Consider the following 13,643-nt stretch of genomic DNA (forward strand, 5'->3'; position numbering starts at 1 on the left):
ACTGTAGCACGCAAACCGTCACTCCCCTAATTTTATTCCTTAAAGGGGTAAATTAAACAGTTGTCCTTTCTCGGGAGTCAAATTATCTCCTCACCAAATTTCATCAAAATTGTTTTAGCGTTTTAAGCGTGAAAAGGCGAAAGAGTTATTTTCATCACATCACATTTATAACATTAGTAAAATAAGCCTTTTTTTAAAGTATAAATACAATATATTGCCCCATGATATTTTAATGAGAGCTGTAAGAAGCTATCACATCCAAAAAATACTATCAATCAGTTTGGGGTAATCTGCCTACATACCACAAATCAACAACACATCAATATGATCTAAAAACACCAAATGGTTATATGTAATTATTTACAGAAAGATTTTAATGGAATTCGAATTCCAATATCGGAATTCGAATCCGTTATGATCCCGAGACAAAATTTAAAGCCATTACAACAACATTTCATCGCAACACATTAAGATCAGCGCCAAGCGCATATCGGGTTAATGCTTTTGCACTTTGGATATACAACGAATTCCATCGTAAACACACGTACAAAGTAATGCAGCCGTAAGTACACTAGCTCTGTCTTTATTGCACTAACGAACTTTGTAATACGATAATAGAAGACAGGATGATCTAATTATAGACATGCTCTTTAATTTAGATTATGTTCCTCATTTAAATTTTTGTTTTTTTTTATTGATAGAAGGCAAGCGTGTTTGCGATAGAGTTTTCAAAACATTCCGAGTTAATGAAGTTTGTTGTAAAATTCAATGAGCTGTATAGTATACTCGTATTTTATTTAAATTTTGATGCAGCATGGTAATAAATGGAGTTACGATAAACGCAAGACGGCAGGCAGGAGCGAGAAGCCGGAGAAAGACCACACTGGCGTGCATTTGGAAAGGCCTGTATCCAGCAGTGGGCAAATAAGGGCCGATAAGATGATGATGATGATGATGGTAATAAAACTCTTGGACAAATATCTTTTATAATCTTTGTTATCTCCATAATATAATATTTAGTAAATGTTTTTGAAACCTTCTCTTTTAAGGAAGAAGATTCGAATCGGGTTAGTGGACACACTTTAGAATTAAACTAAAATTTTTACAGATTTCCTCATGATGTTTTCTTCATATTCCTGAACATGAAAAGAAATACAAATTAAGCACATGGAAATCCAGTAGTACTGGACTGGGTTTGAACCCACAATCATGAGTTCCTTATGGTTCTAATCACTAAACCTCCTTGACCCAATATACATATATTGAATATAAACAATAAACAAATTCATTGATTTGTTTATACGTCTTCCTATCAGCCTAAAGGGGTTGTATAAAGGGACCTATAGTTTGGATACTTTGGGGTCTTGATCTCGATTGAAGCCTTAGAAAGCCTCCGGGCGACAACAGCAGCAAAGGGATCATATTTTTCCATGTACAGACAATTTGGCCGAACAATAACAATATCAAAACATAACTCAAACTGTTTCTTATATTAAATTTTCTACGAGAATGAAATTATGTGGGGTCTATATTTATTGTTTTTTTGGATATTTATTTAAATACTTATGAGTTGTGCCCGTGATCTTGTACGCGCTTGAATTTAACCAAAAAGAAAAAAATCTTGTAGCCTAAGTTACTCCTTGTTATATCAGATAGCTGCCAGTGAGAGTCCCGTCAAAATCGTTCCAGCCGATCTAGGGATTAGTAAGAACAAACAGACAGACAGAATAAATTTGTAAAAAATGTTATTGTAGTATATGTATCGTGTATACAAACATATGCATTGATTAAAAAAGGGCAATTTTAATATTAGAAACAGACATTTTTATTATATGTATAGATAAAGTACAGAAGAAAACAGCCCGGATTGTGGAAAAGTCTTTGGTTTGATGGTGGATCAGGTCTTCAATTATCACAGCTCTTCGATTTCGTTCCAGTCACATACCATTAAATAACTCAGGTTTTTTATAGGAATAAAACCTTCACCTAATTGTTGTGTATGTTACATCTTTGACACGTACCAGGTAATAATGGAGTGTGCTCGGAATAAGACTAATATCTTTTTAAGGCTTAATTAATTAATGCGGGCGGTGGGGGCATGTATTAGTGTCCTTACTAGTCCTATATTAGAATCAGCGCAAGCTTTGTACAAATTAGTAGATGGCATTTTTAAGACTCGATGTAATTGATATTTTTTTAAGTTGAATGTATTGTAGGCACTATGAGGATGATATTTTCTTAAAGAAAAATCCATCTTAAAAAAATGATTTAAAAAAGAGTATGAAGTTAAATTTATAATATTAATATATAGATTTATTTGGTATCGCTTCGGTGTCAGGAAAAAAATTAAATTTCATTCAAATCTGTTCAACTGTTCTTGTGTGATCGAGTTACAAATATCTACACATACAATTTCGTATTTATAATATTATTATAGATAACACAGGTATGTATATATTGTTTTTCATTCTAATCATTCCTGATATGAATGAAAAACAATCTCAGAAAAAAAGTCCAAAGTTTTTTGTCATATTTATAAATTTAATTTAGTATATATTATCTGTATTTTTATAGCAAGTTTGTTTGTTTGCCTGAACGTGCTAATCTCGAAATTTACTTGTTCGATTCGTAATAAATATTTTTGCGCCACAAAACCCATTTATTTACAAAGGTAATAAATTATATAACATCACACGACCCACGACGGCGGAGTAATAACGCTTAACGCGGGCGTTACTTCGACCAAGATTATTAATATATTTTTTAAATATACGTTTTTTAATTTATTTTCGGTAAATGTAAAATAAATAACATAACGTCATATAAATTAGGATTATGGAAAATATAAATGCAAACACGTTATACATATTTTACTTGGTGGTTTTGTGCTAGCCCGTTCTGGGTAGTTTACCCACTCATCAGTTATTCTTCGGCCAAATAACAGTACTCAGTATTGTTGTGTTACAGTGTGAAGGGTGAGTGAGCCAGTGTAACTACAAGCACAAGGGACATAACATCTTAGTTCCCAAGGTTGGTGGCATATTGACGATGTAAAGAATGGTTAATATTTCTTACAGTCATTGTCTATGGGTGATGGTGACCACTTACCATCAGGTGGCCTATATGCTCGTCCGCCAACCTATACCATAAAAAGAAAAAATATATATTAGAGATTATCAATATAGATTCGTGGATGAGCGGAAAAAAGATATAATTATATACAATAAGCGGATAAATAATATATGTATCGATTGGTAAATTAATATAGTGAGATAAATTAATGTTATGTGAGTAGTTTTATCACATATATATGGGTAGGGAGACTATAAAATTGATCAGCGGATGCTAAGCCAACATCACACCTAGATACTGGCATTCCACATACATTCTAACTGGTACAAAACAATACTAGGTGGTTTGGCAGTAAAATAAGTGGGTGGGTTTGCACAAAGTCCTACCACGAAACAGAACCTAAAATATAATATAGCTGAGAATCGAAGTAGTTAACGTGACAGCCACTTACATGACTGCCTCAAGTAGTCGCCCCAAAAAAACAAAAGACCGCTAATATACGCCAAAACCGTTTTCCCTTTATACAATATGAGCTCGCATTTCACGAAAATAAAAAGGCCTCGCGTGATAATATTAATTTCCAAGGAACCCTCTCGTTTGAGGGATATCGAATTGTTTGTTATGATTTATCGAGTGAACAAGTGATGGGATCTTAGGGATGCCAGTAACATGCATTGCGCAAATTGATTTAATGGAAATGCGTATTACACGACCAAATTATATAGTCCTGCTTTAAAAGACAAATGACGAATAATTAGCAAATAGAGGACAAGGAAGGTAGTCAATATACAATGATTATTACTTTATACTAATAAATATGGCGACGTTTAATGCAAAGTCTTACTGAAGAGAATATTAATCAATACTTACAAAATGAATACCAGAAGATATGGCTCGTTTTGGAGAATATTTTAGTATGTAATATTATTATGAGCTTAGACTATTAAGGGAAGAATCATGATAATGACGTCTCTTTAAAATATAAACTGCAAAACATTGTATGTAGTAGAAGAAGTAACAGCCTGTTAATTTCCCATTGGTGGGCTAAGGCCTCCTCACCTTTTGCGAAGGTTAGCAGCATATTCCTCGCTGCTCTAGTACGGTTTTGTGGATTCACTTGTGCCAGAATTTTGTTGAAATTAAACACGTGCAGGTTTCCTCACAATGTTTTTCGAATTATAAGTACAAATTAAGCACACGAAAATTCACCGGTGCTTGCCTGGTTTTGAGCCTGCAATCACCGGTTAAGATGTACGCCCTCTTACCACTGGGCCATCTTGGAAATATACAGCGTACTATATTAGAAACTATAGGTAAGTTCATCAACCTAATGATCCCTTAGACTGTTGTAAAGCTGGTTTCATATTCCCACACAGTTCTAGAAAAAAAAAATAACGCGTATAACAGATAAAACTCCTTAGAGAATTATGTTCTAACATAAATGTTAAAGTTGTATGAAAATTTATATAAAAACTTTTTACGTCGAGCTTATCGTTATAAACTGTAATATAGCAAGCAATATATGTTTAGTTTAGGTACTTTTTTATTTCTAGACATAAATTTTAAATAGCTTCTTGCTTCTATATTTGTAATGTTAAGACCTATCTTCACATATAGTAATTATAAGCTTTTTTTATATTTTATAATGGTAGGTGGACGAACAATGGCCCACCTGATAGATAATGGTGCTGTATGAAATTTTAACGATTCCTTACTGTTTGGCGGTTAAAAGTAGTAGCCAGACGAGTTAGCACTATGTCGTCAATTAAGGTCCTCCAGAAAACATTCCAAGCGATTGGTAAATATGAGTTTGACGTCAATAATATAAGGATAGTTAGATACAGCTTTCTCTTTCGAACAACATATTAACTTTTTTTTTTACTTTACTTCAGTCAGATAATATTGTAATACTTGAATGTAATATTTGGGCATTTCGCCAAACTCAAATTGACTATTAATAAACAAAATAAAAATTATATACATTTTATATATTCTTTGTAAACATAATATTATGCAAACTGTAAGTGTATCCACTTCATTAAAAACCTCCCAAAGGGCTCGAGCTCCAAGACTATAAAAAGACCAGAAATTCTTATTTTGCATTATAAAAACTGTTTCAATATCCACAGCGCTACCCCAAAGGAAAATGCTGTAACACATAAACCAAATTATACTAATCGAGCCGTATCAACATCAGTTAGTTTTCTAACTTTACCAACCGCGAAAGCTACGAAGTCTGAAGCCAGGACCGATAAATCGGGATTCCACTAAAGTATTGAGTCTAGAGTGATTCCTAGAAACACTGTATATATCAGTTACTTTTAGATCAATATTACTTAAAGTTGAGTTGAAAATTTTCTTTTTTGTATTTGTTAAGGCAAACTATATAAATTTAGTGTTTTAGCCTTAAGAACTTTGACACCAAATTTAATTTATTATTTAAACTGGGTATCAGTGGTTATGTTTTATTTACATTGTTATAATCAGCTTGTTTTCTAATATTTTTTTAAAAAACAAAGGAATCGGGTACACTCTGCATACGTAGTATCACTTATAGTATCACAAATACCTTGAACATAAAAAAAGAAAATCATTTATTTAGAGCAAAAATAAAAACGGTCCCATAATGAATCCCTGTGGAACGCCCATTATTAGCACAGACCTGGAAGACTTTATTCTGTTAATAGACGAAGTTGAAATGCATCTTATATGTTCTGTATATCTAAGTGACATTCAGTATTCCAAGTTGATGTAGCATAATATTTAGATATATTTTTAATTATAGAAATAATTAAAACAATTAAATGAATCAGAAAATGAACTAGTTTCCAAACACTTATTAAAAATTAATTGTCTAGACAAAGCGACATCATAAGTAACTAACTATTGATTAGGTGTACGGAAAGTCCCCATAGGTCATTACATCTTTCAATGTTAGGTCTTTTTAATACATTTATGATATCCAATGCAGTAAGTCCCTAAAATGTAATTCACTTTAGATTTGAAACGAATTCCAAAAGGAGATAAACACTTACAATGAAAGACAGTGAGAGTATGCATCTCACAGCGCCAATGTATATAACATTGGTAAGTGTTATCAACCCATATACCAAGCTGTCCAATTTCCAAAATAAAAAAGTCATAATCTGATTAACAGGGCTGTGGAATGGAAAATGTATCATTTACACATTCTAATACCACTTAGGCAATCCTTGAAATATGGCCCCCGTAATAAAAGTTAATCTAATAATATTATTATTATTTGTCATAATACTCAAGAGTTAGATAGAATGTTTGCCTTAAAATGAAAACAAATTGCAATTAATAATCGTCTTTATTTATATATACGGGTACAGCTCTTGGCTAATGTACGGGTACAGCTCTTTAAAATGAGATCGTAATTGCCGTAAAAAAAATAACGCTATTAACATTTAACATTATCTGTCCCATATAAGTACTCTTGCGATTAAAAATGCTTATAGTTATGATTTTCATTGCAAATCTGTTTGACGAATAGCCGGCTGGAGATAATAGTCTCAAGATTATAAATTTATAATGCAATTTCGGTACTTAAAATTCTCAAGAGCAGTGATCCACTCTACACGTTTTACTGCACGTTTTCGGGCCATATAAACTATTTTAGGACGTCCATAAATTTGAAATTACGTAAGTTTCGTTAAAGCTTGGTCAGTCATTTTGAATATTATTCTTATGTATGAAAATATTTGCTTGTTTTTAGTTCTATTATATGCATGTATCACCTATCGTTACGTTTTGTTGGTGTTAATAATTAAAAAAAAATTAAATACACTAGCTATGCCCGCGACCTTGTACGAAAAATAGATATTATTGTAGTTTAAGTTAGTCCCTATTGTATCAGCTATCTGCAAGTCCCGTTAAATTCGGTCCCGCCGTTCCAGAGATTAGTCGGAACAAACAGACAGACAGACATATGTATCGTATATAATAACTAAAAATATAAAAATACATATGCATTGATTAAAAAAGGGCTATTTTAATATTAAAAACAGTATAACGTATAGATCAGTTATTTCCTAAAAGTGAAACCAAACATTACGGAGTCAAATCAGAGCAAGCACTACTGACTTATCATGTACTAGTCCTTATAATTTATTTCGTACGAGGTGAAGAAAAACATCATAAACTACATATTATGCAGAAATAAATTGTACGACGTGTAATTACAAACCAGCATTGGAGTAAACTTAAAAAAAAATGGATTGAGAAATTAATTCAGCATATAATTAAAGATTGTTACTTTACTTTTATATTTGAATCGAAATACTACGAGAATGATAATTAAGAGACTTAATGATACACATAAACCATTAAACATGTATCAATATAAAAAAAATATCCGTAACAAATATAGCTGAAGTAACGATTTCAACGAGAGAAAACAAAACCTAAAAACATTTAATGACGCTCTTTATTTAAGAGGTATATAAAACAAAACAATGTTTCCTCACAAAAAACACAATACGTATTACAGGTACTCGTACATCCAACGTTGGTTTCAGATATACAACACCAATGACCAGTCTGCGGCTTTGAAATGTGAAATAGCTCGGAAAAATGCTGTATATATTTTTTTAAACGTGAACGATCTTCAATTCATACGTCCAATAGATTTCGTAGATGCTTCGTTTTTAGCTATATATCAAACATAAAGTTGGAAGACGTGTTGGAACGTATTGGAACCAATATCTGAAAGACATTACGCTTAATTACGATTTTTTTTTAAATTATATAGTGGGTTTGGATGTATATGCAAATGAACTTTTATATTATACTAGCTGTGACCTTGTACGTATACTCCTTATTATATCAATTATCTGCCAGTGAAAGTCCCGTCAAAATCAATCCAGCCGTTCCAGAAATAAACCGGAACAAACAGACAGACAAAAATTGTAATAAATGTTATTTTAGTATATGTACGTCTAATATTACAAACAGACACTCCAATTTGATTATATGTATGTATAGATTTATGACAGGAAGAAAAACAGTTGAAAAACACACAATAATATACCGAATAGTTCCCAAAGTTCCCACGAAATGGTGTTATATGAAATCAATATATCTTACATCATCCGTGCCTAAGGGTGATCATAAGCACTTAGTATCAGATGACCCATTCACTCGCCCACCTATTTTATACAAAAGGGAAAAAATAACACTACAAAGTGATATGATAAGACCCGATGCGAAAGGAACGATAAATATTCAAATCACATCTATCTATAACACCATATTTTTCTTCTACATCACTATTTCTGGTTAAAACGTGATAAAAAGACATAAAGTGGAACTTCCTTTATCTCTAGTGACGCGACGTCGACCGACGTCGGAATGGCGGCGCGTCAAATAAATTTCAATCGAGGGAAATAAAGAAATGCTGGAGAAAAAAGAAAGATGCACATTGGAGTAAATTTTTTTCTAGTTTCATTGACTTTTTTAATTCATTCATTTATAAATAAGTCGATGAATAAAAAGCATACTTGTTGGTAAGCGATTACTATCAGAGAGACATTGGAACTGCAAGAAGTATAAAACACTGGTTGTCATGTATCAGACAAAAAAGTGTTTTATGTCCTTTCTTGTACTTTATGCTTGCTTCATTCAGAACTTCGTCAAATTCGGTTCAGTGGTTTGGTCGTGAAAAACGACAGACAGACAGAGTTACTTTCATATTTATAAGAATAAATTAAAATAGATTATTTGGTAATATGCCACTAATCATAGGCACTATCATTATATCAGAGGGTGTATTGATGGCTCTGCGCTAATTTCCACCAATGGTATGATCAGGAGAGAAAGTGGATAAGCGAGAATTTCTGCTAATACACTGTCAATTACGAGACCCAAGTTATCAAAGCATTAACACTAGCTCACTGACTCAGTAATTAGATTCCAAAGCAATACGTAATAAGCTGGTAAGCGAAGTGCCAGTACATACTAGACTACCACAAGAGCATTCAAATTCTATTCAAATTACTACTACGTTGCTTTCCCATCATTATTATAATCAAAACAAAACAAAATTTCCTCAATTCTAAATATTTGTTGGCAAGTCAGGCAAAAAAGAAATGTGAAAAAAAATCAGATTGTAATAATACATCGTGTGTAAAAAATCCGAGCAAGATTGGGCTATATTTTTCCGAATACATAACTGTTATGAAAATAGGCCAAGCTGATATTAAATAGCACGAAGATAAGCTTACATCTATGCCAATAACAGTCCTATCTATGTAAAAACATGTCTCGTATAATATATAAATATTTATTCCAATATAATGCAAATCAAAGTCGAAATGTTTTTACTAAACTAAATTTAGCAAATCCCTGCTTCACCACATACAAATATGGTTAAATTCGCCAAACGGTACGCCTTTCACATTCGCCAATTTAAACTGAACGCTCCGTTGAAGTATTTTACGCTCGGTGTATCACCAAACTATCATATAATATATTATGAAAAGCTTAACGATTGAAAAACGGATAAAAAATTTACGGACGGATAATAAACGGATATATGTTCTAAGATTTGGGTTATGAGAAGAAAATTTAGAGTTTCTACGAAGGTATTTTGGTCTGTAATTTGAAATGGTGATAAAGTTTGGTATATGCCAATTCGTTGCTATAATTCAGAAACGAGTATCAACCATTTTTGGTGCATTAATAGCATTGTCACATCCTCGAATTCAAAAATTTTCAGTGGCCTGATTCAATATTTAAAGCCAGGAGGTCAGGAAAATATATTTATATTATAAACTGAACCAGCGACCTTGTCTATTAGCATTTTATAAAATAAAAAATACTTCCAACAACCGTTTTACCCATAGCATTTTCATAAAATTTTCTCAATCATATGAAAAATCTAAGTAGGATGGAGAGAGGTAACCTAGGTAGGGTTGGCAGGTGCCAATTTTCTAGATTGTAGATGTTTCAGATTTCATTATGCTTTTATGTATATGGAAGATAAGCCAGTCAAACATTAAATCGAAAAGCCTTCAATTAGGTTCTACCATATATATATTTAGCCTGTAAGAAGTTTCAACTATTCCTAATACCGCTATTACTCCAACCATAAAATGTGGCATAAAGACTAGTATACGTCATCATCTACCTGCCCTTATCCCAACTTTATTTGCGGTCAGCACTCCATGTCTTCTTCTTCCATACTTCTCTGACATCACCTCACAAGTAACTTTTCCAGCCACCGTCTTTCACACAATTCATCCATCGTTTCTTAGTTCGATCTACTAATAGTATTATAAGTATGAATTGAGAATTCCCTTGTGCTTGTTATACTGGTTTTTAAACTTTAACCTGAATAGAACACTAATACAAAGTATTAGCATCTGTAGAAAAACCAGAAGCACCAGAAGATTCCAAAAATAATCCTGTAACGTTATTGTCTGAAGTGGACGAATACATATATTACAAAGGAAACAAAGTGATGTTTTCAATAATCTTTATCACTGTAACTTTTAACTCGATTAAATATACAAAAACGTTAAACTCTTAAGTCTCCAAAACATTGGAAGAGTATAACAATGGAAGTACGGAAAGACAAAAGATGCACTAACGATATTGAAACTTCGAAACGTTGAATCGAAAAGAAGTTTATAATTGACTTTGTATACAACTGCTATCGACATGTTTTATGCGAGATTCATTTTACGAGTTACGAATAATCTTTTACGGCCTTATTATAATCCTTAGCTGGTGTAGATTTATTCATACCTTTAGACGCATCTCTCCACGTTTAATTACTATTATTACAAGATCGTTTTGAGTGTGTAAATAACTAACATTAAAGCCAAAAATTACTCTGATGCAAATGTAAGTTGCTAAAGCACTTGTGTTATGGAAATTCAGAAGTAAGGACGGTACCAAAAACACCCAGACACAAGACAACATAGAAAACTAATGATAATCTACATCGACTCAGCCGGGAACCGAACCCAGAATCTTGGAGAGGCGTACCCATGAAAACCGGTGTACACACCACTTGACCACGGAGGTCGTATATATTAATAAGGGTTTATTAATTTATGCTGATTTTTGATATCCTATGATTCTAAGGGCATTCTCAATCCTGTCTAATACGCACCATAAGTTGCTAAAGGCTCCAGAGCCTTTGCCATGCCCAGGCATGAACACAAAATTTTATATGCGGCTCCGAAAGCACTTTGATTCTGTGCTCGAACTGTCTTTAGCTGTATTAGAACGCGGTCCCAATTATAGAAAAAGGGATCGCATCCTTGAGTGCCAATAAAATCTCCTGAAATCGGTTAGGAGAACATTCCAATTCTATTAATATCAATAGATATCCCAAAAACAATTACCCTTTCCTTAATAAACACAGACCACTTCATAATAATTTTACGAAGCATACCAAATATATAATTTCATTAATATATAGACATATTTCTCTATCTTACGTTCATGAATTGTACAATTCTCCAGAGCCGTTAAGATAAACCTTTATCATAATAACAGTTTATGGAAACATTCATTTTGAATAACATTCGCTTAGATATGAGTGTATGCCTCAAATAATGTCCTACGATAACAAAATTCATACAAGTTTATTCATAGGATGCCGATTTTTCATGCTATCCTGGATTTGTTAGGCAAATTAGATTTGTTGAATTTTATTTAATATTAGCTATCCGGCCCAGTTTCATATGAGTAGAATAAACAGTAACATATATATACTGTTTGGTTTTATTGTCAGACATTTTTTCAAATTTAGAAGTATTCACCAGTCCCTCATTAGGATTTTTGTGTTTGTCTAAAAACTGTGCCAACTTTGATATATGATGAAATTCCTTAATACGAAAAGTCATAAACAAATGTTTTTTTTTCGTCGGTGGACGATTATTGAGCAATTAATCAAAAATGAGACTGATAAAAAATGTCGATAATAATTAAAACGTAAAACCAGTGAGTATTAAATATTATTATTGCAGCTTTATTCAATTCCACACAAAATTATAATTCAAAAATTCAACAAAATATATTTATACATGCAAATTAATCAAATATAAAAAAAACAATCTGATTAAATAATTGAGCATTTCGGGGGCTATTGTATTATTGTGTTTCTTTCTCCATCCCTGGCAGCAACCATTCATTGCTGGCCAGCCGCTGTCGTTAGCTCATCTGCCCATCTTAAATATGGCCGGCCTCTTGCTCTTGTATATTTTGCTCCAAACCAATTTAATATCCTATAGGTCCATCTGTTGTCCCTGTACCTAGCGACATGACCCGCCCACTTCCATTTCCTTTGCAAGGCATTACTACATTTTTCACCTTGTCTCTTAGATCAAATCAAATCAAAATAAACTTTATTTAAGTAGGCTATTACAATTTTTCTTCTTGATTCAACCGAGAAGAACCGGCAAGAAACTCAGTAGTTACTCTTTTTTAACATTTAAAAATACAAAGTCATGTTAGTTAAATACAATTATTTAAATTAATATATCCTGCGTGGAAGTCAACAGATATTAGCTCCACGCTTTTTTATCATCTATAAAATCTTGTAATCTTAGACTAGAGTATTAAATATATTTGTTGTTTATTACGTTGGAAAAGTTCTCAACCATTATTTGGGTAGGTTATACACAAAAACAAACAAATTGATTTTGTTTTGTTCCTTGATTTATTATAACGCTTTTTTCAAAACTCTCGCGATATACCAAAAATCTAAAAGTAACATGAAACACATCGATACCCGTCAGTCACGTGCGATGTGTGGAACGAAAATAATTTAGAATGATTGCTGAGGGAACGTGCTCTGAAACTAAATGTGTTGGTCAGCGCTTTGACGCTAAAGTTTCGCAATTACTGGCATAGTCGCATTTATGTACTCCTAGTACTCTGAACATATTTTTCTAGCAAATAGATTAAATAAATTTAAATTTTACTACTATCTTTTTTATTATTAAACAAACTGACGACTTACTTGGTGGTAGGGCTTTGTGCAAGCCCGCCTGGGTAGGTACCACCAACTCGTTATATATTCTACCGCCACTTACCGCCGTTACTTAGCATCATTGTGTTTCGGTTTGAAGGGTGAGTGAGCCAGTGCAACTACAGGCACGAGGGACATAACATCTGAGTTCTCAGGTTGGTGGCGCATTAGCGCTGTGAGGAATAATTAATATTTCTTACGGCGCCATTGTCTATGCTCGGTGGTGACCACTTACCATCAGGTGGCCCATATACTCAACCATATCATAGCATAAAAAGAAAATGACTGTCCCTAAATATAAAATAGAATTTCTTTATTTATGAACACCACCACCACCACATTAGAAACTTCTAAAATTATCAGAGAAAATTATCATTCCTCTCGAATCACTCATCTGTTAAAAAAATCCGCATCAAAATCTGTTGCGTAATTTTACAGATAACTAATACATAGGGACAGACAGCGGTCAGCGACCTTGTTTCATACTATGTTATGATAGAAATACTGAAGAATGGGACATCTGCTTTTAAATGGTCACCCATAAAGATTGTCGATGTTAAAATAT

General features: G+C 32.8%; 1 protein-coding gene across 1 annotated transcript in view; it reads right to left on the reverse strand.

Annotated features, from left to right (window-relative positions):
- Positions 1-13,643, reverse strand: part of LOC124539814 (alpha-2Db adrenergic receptor) — a 545,191-nt gene that overhangs the window by 301,429 nt on the left and 230,119 nt on the right. The window lies entirely within an intron of this gene.

The sequence above is a fragment of the Vanessa cardui genome, chromosome 23 (assembly GCF_905220365.1).
Source record: "Vanessa cardui chromosome 23, ilVanCard2.1, whole genome shotgun sequence".
NCBI lineage: Eukaryota > Metazoa > Arthropoda > Insecta > Lepidoptera > Nymphalidae > Vanessa > Vanessa cardui.